Source organism: Siphateles boraxobius, unplaced genomic scaffold (genome assembly GCF_051911475.1).
Source record: "Siphateles boraxobius isolate OS27281-9 unplaced genomic scaffold, OSU_SipBor_1 53, whole genome shotgun sequence".
Taxonomy (NCBI): domain Eukaryota; kingdom Metazoa; phylum Chordata; class Actinopteri; order Cypriniformes; family Leuciscidae; genus Siphateles; species Siphateles boraxobius.
Window position 1 is genome coordinate 5,982,407 of NW_027509175.1, and position 15,299 is coordinate 5,997,705.

At 39.3% G+C, this 15,299-nt stretch overlaps 1 long non-coding RNA gene across 1 annotated transcript; it reads left to right on the forward strand.

Moving 5' to 3' along the window:
* The first annotated feature begins 9,684 nt into the window (after positions 1 to 9,684).
* On the forward strand, positions 9,685 to 10,395 carry LOC143714019 (uncharacterized). Its single transcript, XR_013195383.1, has 2 exons — positions 9,685 to 9,733; positions 10,142 to 10,395. It is a non-coding gene; the product is annotated as an uncharacterized LOC143714019 (long non-coding RNA).
* The last annotated feature ends 4,904 nt before the right edge of the window (positions 10,396 to 15,299 follow it).

The following is a 15,299-nucleotide window of genomic DNA, read 5'->3' on the forward strand; positions in this document are numbered from 1 at the left end:
TGATCGTACGCTCCAGGGACCAGCCAAGACTGATCACACCGGTGTGATCGTACGTGTGAAAGGGTTAACATTTTGAAGAGCCGTCTCATGAGAGCTTTGTTCAAATGTCTCAAATCTAGAATGTGTCTGAGACCGCCGTCTTTTTTCGGAATCAGAAAATAGTGGCTGTAAAAACCCATATGTTTTAGTGCGAGGGGGGACTAATTCTATCGCCCCTTTTGCTAATAGATTCTGTATTTCGGTGCGAAGCACGTGACCCACGTTGCTTCTCACCGAAGTCTCGAGAACCGCCTGAAATTTCGGGGGTCTGCGAGCGAATTTGAGCGAGTAACCTCGCTTTATAGTGTTTATGACCCAACTCAACATTGGGGAGAGCTTGCCAGGCTAGAACCCGTGTGGCTAGGGCTTGACACACTGATTGGGGCTGGTCGCCTAACGTAGGGGGACCTGATACCCTTATATTGTGATTTGTGCACACATTGAGTGTTGGACTAACTGTACAAGCATTTGCGTGTGGGGAAGTCAGTGTTACAACGGGGGAGGGGCCGCCTGATGAAGGGGGACTGTGAACCCATGTGTTGTGCTTGTGAAACTGATAGCTAACATTTTGAACGGCCGTCTCATGAGAGCTTTGCTCAAATGTCTGAGATCTAGAGTGGGTCTGAGGCCACCGAAATTTTTTGGAATTAGAAAATAGCTGCTGTAAAAACCCGTATGTTTTAGCACAGGGGGGTCTAATTCTATCGCCCCTTTTGCTAATGAATTCTGTACATCGGTGCGAAGCATGTGACCCACGTTGCTTCTCACCGAAGTCTCGAGAACCGCCTGGGTGGGGCGCTGATCTCCCTCAAACAGGACCGGAGATGACTGAGCTGGAAAGAGTGAAGCATGCGGGGACGTGGCCAGCGTGCGTTCACAAACGTCCGTGCTCTCTGGATGCCGTTAGCTGCTGCTCTTCTTCTTCCTCGGCTGTAAGTAGGGCCGGAGAAGGAAGCGCGGGTGACGCGGCGCCGCCGTCTCAAGAGAGAGAGCTAGCCGAATTCGCAGCACGGAGATAGGCATGCACTCGCAGACCGCACATCCGCTGACAGAGAGTGCATTCTCTGCGTGGTAGCGTCCTAGGAATGAAATGCAGCTTGCTTGTTCGTAGGCCTCGCTTAACACGAGGCAAATGGAACAACGCTCCTACAGATATAAACACATAATAAACAGATATTGAAAAGGATATCGCCGGATAGCCACAGGAGAGACGGCGTCAGGAGAAACACGGTTGAAATGTGTAGTCTGCTGAACTGTAGCTCGCTCAGGCAGAAGGCTTGTTCGACGGCGAAGGCTCAATAAATGGTCAGAGACGTGAAGTTTGTCGCTGAAGGAGTAAAATCTGCTATAATGGCGAATTCGGGGACTATGATAGACTGAGGTCACGCCCCCTTGGCGGACTCTGACGTGTATGACGCAGAGTGATCTCATTGGTCGCACGTCAGAGGCGCCTGCGCCATTGGATGTGCAGTTGCCGCAGCGCAGCCTATGAGCGAGCCAGACGCTCATGTTCTAGCTGCGCAGCTGCCAATTCGCTTTACATAAAGGCTTCAGTAAATCGAGGAAAAGGAGTTTCCCCACTGCGTATAGCTACGCAATACGGATTGACCGTTCGAAAGGGAACAAGAATTTTTTTTTTTTTGTTTAAATACATTTCAATTTCAGTTTTGATAATTCATTCAACCTAAATTGAAATATTTAAAAAGAAATCTTATTAGAATTTTCAACTTAAAGTATAAATAGTATAAAAATAAAAGCTAATTCAAGATATTAATACTAAAGGCTGTCAAGCTCCAAAAAAGATGTGATAACAGTAATGAAAATCTAAAGAGTGTATAGATTTTCTGGGGAAAATAGAACAGACCAGCCCAGCAAAGGCCATGATTAGTATATCTTCTTGCATTTCGAGGACATTCATTTTAGTCCCTCAGGTTTGGTTTTAATATATACTGACATTTCTGAATCTCGGCCCACATGTAAATTCATGATGATTCCTAAATTATTTAATTACATTATCAGATCACAGTGCAGTGAGCAGGAATCACCTTCAGCTCAGTGGGTCTTGAGAATCAAATTTTTTATTAAAGAAAGCATTTGAAAAGTCAAGGCCAAATTGAATTGTTTTTCGAAGCTGCAGTAATTTCTGTGCCAAATGGAAAAAATAATGACCTAAAAAAACTATTGATTACCCAGAAAAATGGAAACACTATGGCTTTGTGGTGCTATCAAAAGATTACTTTTACTTTTTACTTTCTTTATAATTACACGTTTTTATATGGAGGAGATAAATAGTTCCTTGGTGAACTAAAAGAGTGCGTAAAGATGTGAATGTGCATTAAATTGCCATTTCTAGTCGAACACACACTATATTAGTCTTTAGGCCTGTACTGAACTGTACTGAGAGCTATAACTACCAGCTGCAGAACCGTTTTTCAAGATCTCTGAAATAGCCAAAACACTATAAACACATTTCACATATGTCCTCGAGAAATCCAGAAAGATTATACAGTACGAAAAGATCATGTTGTACAGTGATGAAAGTAAATATCAAAAGGTGACTTCCACAAGGCAAACGTATTGTCAGTGTTATTTAATAAATGAGTCTAACCGACATGGGTTCATCTGTCAAACCTTAATTGACCGAAAGTGGCTTTGAATGCTTTTTGATTTATTACTTGAGTGTGCAGCACAGCATTTGGGTCAGAACTGATGAGAGTGACTCTGATGGAAAGACGATGACTGAATCTAAAACATTCAGACGACACGCAGCACACATCTCCAAATCTGTTATACTGAAATCCCACATGAAAAAACCCAACAATCACGAGAAAAGCGTAGTGAACGTTACCACTGTTTCTTGTGACCTTGACAGGTTGTAGTTTAGTGGGGGTCCGACTCAGATTTACTGTGCATCTCGCAAGAAAGACAGTCAGAGGTAAAAAGGGAATGAAAGAGAATTTCGTTATGTGAAATATGCTAAAAAGACCCTGCCACATGCCCTCATTTTAACTCCTCTCTATCTTTCTCTCTCTCTCTCTCTCTCTCTCTCTCTCTCTCTCTCTCTCTCTCTCTCTCTCTCTCTCTCTCTCTCTCTCGTTTTCGTCTCAGTTTCTCTTGTCAAATTGAACCATGGGGAAATCATGCAGGCCAGACAATTGTAGTGTTTTCAAATATGTGGACTACATTCACAAGTAGTTCTCGCTGTCAATTAGAGCACACTTTCTGGCCACAAAAACACTAGTTGAATTGATTTTTTGACCAATAAGACAAATCAACTTTGTGTATTTCTAACACCGTCAAAGAAAACATATTTAAGCGTACTTAAAACAAGATAAATGTACTTAAATCTTTTTTTTTAATGTTTTATTTTATTTGTATTACCTTATTTTTTTCTAATGTGAAAACTCCTAAGATTTGTTACATTTTTGCTTTTAAAAACTCTTTGCAAACTCAACCTGCTTGCAATCACATCATTCTCTACAGAGCACAGCTGATTGGTTCCTGCTGTGTCAATGAGCACGCTGCTTAAACTTCAATTACTTGCATTTGCTGTAGAATTTGCAGCGCACTTTCAGAAACCCTCCACCTTCCCCAGCTCCACCTGTAAAATCTGCTATGGGTAATTCATGTAGGCTATACTGTACAGCAGCAGCATCTCTCACTTGCTCACAGCAGCGTGTCGTGTATGTATTGGCAGTAGCAAGTCCTGTATACTAATAATTGACAATAGCAGTGTAGGGTCTGGACCAATCAGACACACACTAATTATTCATATTCACTATATTTAATGAATATAAAGGTCTATGAAACTCTCCCCCAAAACTAACCTCACAAATGAAGTTACTTTGTCAGCCGGGTGTCCGGTTACAGAACACTTTAAGACTGATAACAGACTTTACGACCTCAAAGGAATGTGGCCACATGCGCCACATGCTTAAGAGAGAGAGACCATCTTTAATTAAATAAACTTTGCGGTGTTACTCTGATCTATGAAGGAACATGCCTCACAGAAACTGTGATGATTTACTGTCTCGTGTACTATTAGGTATAACAACATGGTATGTTTGATTGGGGTGTATGTGGTTGAACAACCACCCAACGGTCAATATAACCTCACCTGTATCATGCTTCCTAGCAAATTAATCCTCATTTAATGACACACACTTTGATGTACATCACCTTCTCTAAGAATGCAATGTGAATTTGTTATGTCTATTTGAGCTTGAATGAACAGTCTAAGCATGCTGGGGACAAAGACCATACATCAACTAAGAGCCGCTTCTCCTCTCGGACATGTCACCTTACTCATAGGTCCATTCAAACCTTAGGGGTTGGTTCTTTCTCAGGGTATATCAGAGGCAGGCAACAGTGACCGCCCTCTCTTAGTTTTTTTCATCCAGCCGCAACACTGTTCTGGTGAGACTGGGGAGCCCCCTCCCCCTCCACGGGGGCCCCAGGGCCCAGCAGGCCTCGATTCCAACCAGATCCGGCCTCATGGAAAAGAGAGAAGACTCTCTCACAAAGAACCAAGGACAATCTCAGGAGTTTTGGAACAAAGACTCCAACCAACAAAGACTCCAACCAACAACGACTCCAATCACCCATCCTTCCGACTTCCTCACTTCTCCTGGGTGCTCGGCGTGGCCTCAACAGAGTCCCAGGCCTTCACCAAACCAGTCATGCGTTCCTGGAGAAAGAGAACGCTCAACCAACTTCCACTTGACACTGCCGGAACCATCAACGACTCCAATTTTCAACAACTTCAAGAATTGTTCCCATTACAAATGCAAGTATTCAATTCAATGAAATGTGAAAATGAAATTCTGATGGTTCTTCTCATAGACCCTCTTCCGGTTTCCAATTTCATCCTATCACTAACCTATTTATGTATTCATGTGTGTATGTTGTTTAGTTTATTTATATTCATATAAATATCTATATTTAGTTAATAAAACTTGTACATAATATGTATTTGGTTCTGTTTTGTTTGCAATACAAGTCACTTTACGATCACGTTTTTTGCTACTGGCTCAAAGTACTGTACAGGCGAAGAAATAATTATTCTTCGGTGGCCATGGAAGATACCCTTTATTAGAATAAATTAATAATCAAAATAGTTCGTTGGAAGAACTGATTAATTGATTGTAATATTAATTCAGCCACATCAAGTTAATCCAATTAACTGACCCAAATATTTATAATTAATAATAACAAGATATTATTGATTATTAATATTTCCAAAAAGCTGAGTTCCTTACAGCAGTGTAGCAGATCTATTCCGCCAAGACCAAACATATCAACAATGTCATATCAATTACCATGCCGAACACTCCGAGAGCTATCATGACAGAACTATTTTATTGTTTTGTTATTTATTATTTTTTACCCTAAACACTGTTTTTTATATTGTTGCTCAAGACACACAACAACAACAAAAAAACACTTTGCAAATGGGCTACCGAATTCAAGGTGTATAACAATTTATTTTGCGTTTTTAGATACAAAGAAATCATAATTGCCTGACATAGATAAGTCAGACAGTTAGTCCAGTGGTGGTCAGCCAGCTCAGAGGATGGTCATGCACACACACACACACACACACACACACACGAACACACACACACACAGTGCGAAATACACACAGTGTGGGATCGCTATCTATTTGGACAGGCTGTCACAATTCTGAGCATAGTAGGGCAGCTGTCTATGGCTGACTGGACAAGGAGCAGAGAGATCGCAGCTGGATGGCACACAGACTCACAGACTTTCAGCCCTCGGAACCCCAGAGACTTTGCCAAGTTTGGTTGTCTGACTGTCTGCGACTTCGTCTGACTAGAGGAGCTGTGTGTCTGGTGTGTGTGTGTGCATTAAAGACACTGTTCATGTCTTGTCCATTTGTTGTATATCTCTTTATCTTCTCATCAAATGTACCTATTCCTCATTGAGCCCATCTTTTTGTCTTATTCTCTCAGTCCATGTGAGCTACAAACAATGAGAGTTTACACTTAGACATCTGGGACTCTTTAGAAATCTACACAAATGTCAGAAAAAGGTCGGGAAGGTTTGCAGATGTTTCGTACAGGTGCTTTTTCCCTGCGGTGTACCACCTGTTTTAAGGGACCACGGTCTACATGTTAATAGTGTTTTTTTCCCCCTTAAAAGCATTTATAATGTTTGTCAAGGTTTCTTGCAGCACATTGTATTAGATTTACATGACCATTTTCTAACTTTAGTTTTAATCAGGTTGTTTTTAATAATGTAGCTTTCAGACTTCTGTATGTAAATGACCTCTGTTATGCTTGGCTGACCTCTTTTCATACTTAAGAATTGTACATGCCCAATACAATTGATGCTGCCAATCCTTCATAAAACCTGTAGTTCAATACTATTCAAAAGTTTTTCTTCTTTTTTAAGAGATTTATACTTTTTATTCTGAAAGGATGCATTAAATTGATCAAAAGTGACAGTAATGTAAATGCTGTGCTTTTTAAACTTTCCAACATTGATAATAAGAATAAATGTTCCTTGAGCACCAAATCAGCGAATTAACAATAATTTCTCAAGGATTTTCTTCAGCGTTTTAATGTTTCTGGGTTGTGGAGGTAGTTTTGTATCACCATGAAATCAAAATTGACAATCATATTTTTTATGGAATATTGCAGTATTTATAATAAATAATTTATCTGTGCAGCGACATCTGGCGTGAGGGCGGGACAACCTGTCACTCACATGACATCACAGCAATAACAACCCACAACCATCCAATTATCCAACCAATTCCCGATGGACAAAATCAAGTCCCGCCTGACATGTTTCCTTGTTTGAGAAGCAGATAAATCATGATAGGGAAGAAAAGACTATCGGAATGTCTGGTTCATGCCAACTTTAGAGCATGTTTACACAGCACATCAAACTCTATTATATCAATGTTTGTGTTTTTAAAAGTCTGAATGAACACCAAGGTTTTCTATTTCATGGGTTTGCATGACTCTCCCAACGTGTGCATCAGAATCTGTGTGTGTGTGTGTGTGTGTGTGTGTGTGTGTGTGTGTGTGTGTGTGTGTGTGTGTGTGCGTGCGTGCGTGCGTGCGTGCGTGCGTGCGTGCGTGTGTGTGTGTGTGTGTGTTATCCTGACAGAGGGGCCGTCACACATCAGCGCATCTCCCTCTCTCCACATGAGTCCATCCCACCTTCCATGTTTCAACTACTTTCTTTCTTTCTCTCTCACTCCCTCATGCTCTCATGTAATTATTCCTTTCCTCTGTCATCCTCTGTGCGTCACTCTTAATTGTCTCCCCAGCACCGCAACCCAAATTGAATTCTGCACAAAGTTCCCCCTCCATCTCCCCTGTCACTCAGCGATCCCAGCACTGTTGTGCTCTTTACATGTACAAACACACACGCACCGACCTTTTCTCTTTGTAATTAATTACTTGCGATATATACACCGGGCCTTTGCTCTCTGATGTGTGTTTGGAGTTTTCTCCACCATATTCTCCACAGTCATTTATATATATACTCCCCGACTCTGACCTGGTAATGGCTGCGTTTGTTTACCCATTAGATGTGGTGTCCCGTGGCGACAAGATGAACCATAAGCATGTTGTGTCTGTGGGAGGTGTTGGCATGTCAGCCCTAAGCCAGTCGTCGGCTGTGTCATTACACTCTGAGCCGTACACACACAAAATTCATCCACGCTGGGTGTCACTGTCAATCCATAAATCTGAACAAAGCCCAGGCGCCCATGTTGCTCTGTCACTCCGTCGCTCGGTCATTAGACAGTTACACTATAAACTCTCCGTCTCGCTCTCTCACATCGATGCTGTCGGACTCATCTAGACCTGACCATGAAAGACACAAAATTCTGTTTCTGTCCAACTTCAAGACGGGCAAGCTAGTTAGTGTTTCAACACACAAATATTCATGAACATGTTAAAGGCATAGTTCACCTAAAAATAAATCTGTCAATAAATACTCACCCTCACGTCACTCCAACGACTTTTATTATTTTTGTCTCTTCTGAGGCACACAAAAGAAGTTATTCTGAAGAATGTTTCTGAAGAAAAATATAGGCCAGGACTTGATGTTGTTCATCAGGAATTGATTGAATGTTCTGGTGACTTTAAAAATGTCTTATTGAATTTGCGGTAAAAACAAATATATATATTTAAAGTACCTGTAAAGTCAAAATTAAGTATGTGTTCTGAGTTTGTCATATCACAGAAAAATGCGTTATTAGCCACCCAGCCAAATTTGAATGATAAAAAAGCCGGCAAGTACATAAAATAAGCTATTAAAATCTTGAAAAAATGAGCAGTAGTCTCAAATGCTGCTCTCAAACGCTGGGGGCGTGTCCTCTGGCTGCACTGAAACCACGCCCACTTGTGGTAAAGCTGCCGTTGCCACACTCAACTGTCACCCGCTACAGCCGGAATGGATGCTCCTAGCAGCTTATTAGGTTAATTAATGTTATAACATAAGCACACAAACTTACACTCATTGGTGGACACGCACTGCCGATGATGGCACCAGTTGTCGGCGCGACGGGAGGATGAAGGCCGAGGCGGGCGATAGTCGGTTCGGCCCTATTCACCAGTAACAGCGGATTATCAGTGAATCCCAGTTGTCTCCGACGAAAGTTTATAAAACTATCCCGTGTAAAATAATCACTACAGAGGCGAGTTTTTGGTGGTGATCCTCAGCTCTCCATCAAGGTGGCTCTTCACAAAATTAATCCACCTTTTCTTGATGTGATTGTTTTCAGGAAATTTAAATAAGGACACCGATCTGTTTTGTACATGATCGCATCCAGGTAGTACGCATTTCCGTGACGAAGAAATAACTAGCAAACTGTACGCTGTAGTAACTATAATAGTACTGACATTAACTCGCGATTGAGCGGCAAACTGATGCTAATGTGCTCTATTTAGTTAGTGGAGCGGCCAGCCTCAGTGGCTCTAGTGCGTCATCAAGTAGGGGCGTGTCCAGGAGCTCAGGGGCTCCAGTGCGTCATCAAGTAGGGGCGTGTCCAGGAGCTCAGGGGCTCCAGTGCGTCATCAAGCCCCGTTTTAGACCTGCCCAAAAAATCCAGAAAATAGCAATGGTGAAAAACTGTTTAACGATCTAACTCCACAATTCCATACTTCACAGTTCACAGTCTTTGTAATATGTTTTAGCAATACATTTCTAACATTTATAATGTGTTACAAGGACCAAGTGTCCCCACAAGGATAGTAATACTAGTCATTTTTGATAGTTTCTTTGGTCCCCATGAGGAAAACTATAAATCATATGACAAAATGTAAAAGTGCAGAAAGTTTTCTGTGATGGGTAGGGTTAGGGGATAGAATATGTACAGTATAAAAATCATTATGCCAATAGAATGTGCTCATAATGATAGGAATACTAGTGTTTGTGTGTGAGTGTGTCTCTTTATGAGTAAGGTGCTTATATTTAAACCCCTGTGCTTCATCATATCTTGATGATTTTGCTTCAGTGTAATTAAGTACAGCGCAGACCTTGGCACACATGCATTCACACTCACACACACATACGTATACATACACTTAAACATATAAAAGAAAGAGCCACAGTGCCATCTATTGATCACTCAGCCTTTATTCTCTCTCTCTTTCTCTCTCTGGTAGGTGCAAAGACAGCCTCCTCCATCATGTGCCCCTCGTATCAATAACAGGTAGACACGTCAGTGCTACACTGCAAAGGGAGCTTGTTTGTGTTATTGTGAGACTGTGGATGTGTGGGGAGGGGAAAGAGACTGAAAGCGCATAGATGTGGAAAACAGGGGGAAAAAAAGTGAGAAAGTCAATGTTTGTTTGAGGCCACCCGGCTGTGTGTGTGTGTGTGTGTGTGTGTGTGTGTGTGTGTGTGTGTGTGTGTGTGTGTGTGTGTGTGTGTGTGTGTGTGTGTGTGTGTGTGCGTGTGCGTGCGTGCGTGCGTGCGTGCGTGTGTGTGTGTGTGTACATACTCTATAAATATTGTGTGTATTCATAAATGTGTGTAATTTTTTGATCTAATTAGAAACATGCAAAATGGAAGCATTTTTATTAGGTCTAAACCTTTCTCTCTTTCTCATCCTCTCAAGGTCTTACAATATGTCTACACTGGAATCTTTCAACCTGCATGTCACTTCAGATTGTTTACAACCAACTGTGAGCGAAACAAGATGTTAATATCAAGTAACTGATATTTTGAGACATGGCCTGAGTAATGTCTATGAGAGGTTTACTTTTCTTCCACACATTAGATCTTTCTGCTGATCTGCTTCACTGCATAGTGCCTTCTAGGTAAGCATCCATCATAATGTAAGATGCATAAAAATAAATAGCACACAAAATATGGGTAAAATTATGCATTTTTATTTTAATGGAACTATTCATTTTTATTTTAAAATGTGTTATTTTGATAATGCTCTTATTTATTCGTTTTTTAATAATGTTAATTAGAGATAATTACTTTTATTATTTCATTTTATCTCATTTCTGCTTAATTTCAATTGACGGACACAATTTTTTGTAGTTTTAGTTAACAATAACAACACTGATTTATATTCATGCTTTTCAGTGCTGAATGAAATTAGCCATCTTGTATTATAACCCCCATCCTGATTTCATCGTGATGCATTGTGGGATTGCATCCTTTTTAAAGGATACATTTGGTTGCTTTAAAATGCTGCTTATTCAGGCAGCTCTCCAGATTTTGGAACATCCACAATGATGATGATAAGCCTTATGTGTGGGAGGATTGACACCATTTTAAATAAAAAAAATAATGTGTGCTCAAGGAAACACAGACAGCCGTAGTAGCTGCTGTCAGGAGTTCAGAGCGATGGGGGAAGGAAGATCAGGTGGGATCAGCTAAAAGACAATCTTATTCACATCTTCCATAACAGGATGTGACAAGTGCTATAAAGACTCCAAAATTCACAAAATCATTCTGTACAAAAACAGACAAGTTTCCTCGCTAGACCATTTTTCCCAACTATAAACTTACACGCACACATTCTAGCGCTAGGAAGTTCCCAAGGCAAACATTGATGGCCGAGTCAAGGTCAGGACCCCGTATCCATTTTGGTTACCAAGAGACCATCAGAACCGTGAGTGGATCCATTTAGCCCTTTACATAGCTGCACTCTTTCCCAGAGACAGATGGATAGAGAGACAGATAGGGAAAGATAGAGAGAAAGAGAAATGACCATTTACCACAGCCAGAGGGTCCTCTTTAAGGTCTTACATCATCTCATACACAATACACCAGCTAATGGCGTGTAATAATCCCCCCTAAAGACTTATTGTGCTTAATGTGTGGGGTCAGCAGAACACTTCTCCAAATGGTTTCATATGGCAGCTCACGCAAAAACCGTCCAACCAGACTGAAGAAGCGCCAGGCCACGGCAAATCAAGGATGGAAATTATATTACTGCTGAATCCTGATATTAAAGGAATAGTTCAATGGAAAATTTAAATTCGGACATTATTTACTCATCTTAATGTTGTTCAAAACCGGTGTGAGTTTCCTTCTAACGGGGAACCCAAAAGGAGAAAATTGGTAGAATGTTCACGCAGCTCTTCTCCATTCAATGAATTATAGTTTAAATTATAGTATAGTTTAAAATTATGTTTAATGCAATTCGCTGTTCGCTAATGCAATAGAGTGCTCTTTTTGACCCAATTTAGTAGTATAGCCAAATACTAATATCATTTATATTAAAACTTACTGAGCCCCTAAAGGGACATGGTGATGGGGGGGAAAATATGAGATGGGAGAAAAAAAAAATTCTATTCTTTTTCGTTTTCTCACAAAAGTTTTGCATTCACTCGCAAAGGACTCAAAAGGTTTCCAAGAAAATGCAAAGTTTCTCAGCTTAGGGGCTCCGTGAAAACAAATACTGTATGTCATGTAATTTGATATATTGACATTTGCAATGATAAAGCTGCAATTTAGTGCATTTAAACTACACTCTTACTCTACATTTAAAAAAATGGTTCAAATGGGTTCTATATAAAACCCTAGGGTATAATTAAAATAAAATTAAATAATTAAAACTAAATCCATAAAAATTATCCCAAGATAACCCCTTAAAAGGTTCTATATATAAAGCGCCTGACAGAACCGTTTAAGGTTCTACTGTATAAAAAACCTTTTCTTATATTAAATTTGAATGTAATATAACACTTCAGTTAAAATTATGATGAAATCATTTAGATGTGCTGTTAGACGTGTTTTGTCAAGTCATTGTTTTGTTCTTGTTTATTTTTTAATTTCTGAAATATCAATCCTTTTGTGTTCTACAAAAAGTAAATGTCATACAGGTTGAGTTAATGATGACAGAACTTTCATTTTTGGGTGAACTGTCCCTTTAAATTTTGCCCAGTCCAGGATCAATTCAAGCAGATGAGTGTGAACAGACAGTAATCGTTGAAAAGTTTTAGTCCTGAGAGGAAAGTGTAATGTTCCAGTTTGAAATGTTCAAAGGACAGTCAACGGTGAATTCCAACAGATGTCTGAAGTATGTGCAGTGACTGTTTAACAGATGGAGACAAGCTCCTCCATGTGTTCCAAACAAGAACTCGTAAATTGTTTGTTTGTAAATGGCTGCTTACAATGGTTTTCGGCCCATTTTAGAGTATCTTAAAAAAGGCAATTACAAAAGAGAACTATAGTAATACCATGGCATAGTAGTGAAAATACTATGGTACTTTTATATATACCATGGTACTGAATGATTACCATATTTATATAATTAGCCTACATAATATTTTGAAGGAATTTCAAAGAATACTAAATGTAATGTGGCAGTATCATGATAAAGTGATGGAATCATATGGCAATGGTATTTTAAAATATACCATGGTACTGAAATGTATGTATTTATCTTGCCATTTTCATAGTAATTCCCTCAAAAATATGGTACTAACCCCACAAGGATGTTAATACAAGTACATTTTGACCTTGCGGGGACATTTTTTGGTCCCCATGAGGAAAACAGGTTATAAATCACACTAAATGATGTTTTATAAAAATGTAAAAATGCAGAAAGTTTTCTGTGAAGGGTTTGTGTAAGGGAATAGAATATACAGTTTATACAGTATAGAAATCCTTATTTATATGGGAAGTCCCAAAAAACATGGAAATATGTGTGTGCGTGTGTGTGTGTGTGTAAAAGTCAAAGCAGAGAATAGAAAGAAAATAGAGAGAGAGTTGATGTGTAACTTAAACGGGAGAGTGAAGGTCATATCCATGGTCAGCCTGAGTCACTGAGCTATCACTGTAGCAGTGGTTCTGTCACCGTGGAGATGAGACAGTTGCTAAGGGGTGCCGCTGCTGTCCGTTCGGTGGTTAGTAATGCTCAGTGTGTGGTCATCCTTACTGCTGTTGGGGTTTTAATGTCATTTTTTCTCCTCAAACCCCAAGTGCTTGCTCCATTCTTCCCTTCTTATCTACCAATGACAGAAGTCTAGTCCACACCTCACAGAGAACCCTTCAACCTGACATAACCACACACACACACACACACACACACACATACACACACAAGGGATCACACATATCTGACGACCTCTGTGGATTTGTCAGTCGATTCTGTATTCAGTTCCTATAATGTTTTTTTTTTAAGAAGTCTTGCTTACTCACCAAGGCTGCATTTATTTGATCAAAGGTACAGTAAAAAATGTAATGTTGTAAAATACTGTTTCAATTAAAAATCACTTATTTCTCTTCTAATATATTTTAAAATGTTATTTATTCCCCTGATGTCAAAGCTGAATTTTCAGCATCATTTCTCAATCCTCAGTCAGTGTCACATGATCCTTCGGAAATCATATGCTGATTTGGTGCTCACAAAATCAAATTGTACTCTTATTAATATCACTATTGAAAATGTTTTTTGCTGCTTAATGTTTGTGGAAACCATGATACACTACCATTCAAAAGTTTGGGTGAGTATGTAAAAAAAAAAAGAAATCAATATGTTTATTCAGCAAGGACATGTTATGAGTGACAGTAAAGACCTTTACAATGTTACAAGAGATTTCTATTTCAAATAAATCTGTTCTTGTGAATTTTTAATTCATCAAGAGTACTGAAGAAAATGTTTCAGTTTCCACAAAAATCTGTTTCAACATTGATAATGAGAAAAAACATTATTTATAATTGAATACCAATCATAACTGATAATAATTGAGCACCAGATGATTCCTGAAGGATCATGTGACACTGAAGACTGGAGTAATGATGCTGAAAATTCAGCTTTGCCATCTCAGGAATAAATAACATTTTGAAATATATTCAAATATAAAATAGTTCTTTTAAATTGAAAAAATATTTTATAATATTGCTGCCTTTTCGGTATTAGACTTCTTTCTATATATGTAATCATTTAGTCACGGCGGTATATAGATTCGTATTTTAATACATCCCTCTGGGACTCTTTTCCAACCCTTCTTAGCCTTTGAATTCCAATTCCTGGATTGAGATCCAAAAGCATTTTAAATTCTAGTTGAAGTCCTGATGATCCAAATGGAGGGCCCTTGATTCTAAAATGAATCTTGATGGTGAAGTCCCTTGTATTTATTTTTAGTGCAATTTCTCTGAGACGTATGAGCACTTGGAGTCCTGATTAGCTGGTTGCGCTCAGCGCTGAGTAAAATTAATTGTAATTAATTCAGAATGGCATCAGATTCATGCAGATGTCATATGGCAGCTGGGATATGTCAATATCAAATAAATGCCCCTAATGCAGTCATAAGATGATGGTCTTGCTAAAAGATTTGTGCTTATCAAGGCTGCGTTTTTAATTCCTATCAAAATGGGTAGATATTTATTTTTGAATTTGATGTAGTTATAATGGCTGCATGTCATCTAAAATGTGTATTTTTTCAAGATGTCATATTTTGCAAGTGTTAACTCTAGAGGGAATTTTCTGGTGCAGCTGAATTTTTCAAAAAGTGCATGACATGATATTTTGTTAATTTTCTTTTTTGTTTTAAAATAACTGAATACTGCTTGTTTTTATATACTATTAGATGATGTTGCCCCATTACCTGTCACTCATTTGCACTGTAAACATTATTTTCCATTTTCACTTTTCAGTTCTGGCATGTGGTGCTGTCAGATTGCAGTTTGTGTTGTGTAGCTTGATTTGTGTCACAATTATTTGCGCATATTGGTTCCATATGTCTCTCTGGTTGCCTTTAATTACCCTTACAAATAATAACTATGGTAAACAAGTTCTGCCAAAGTCC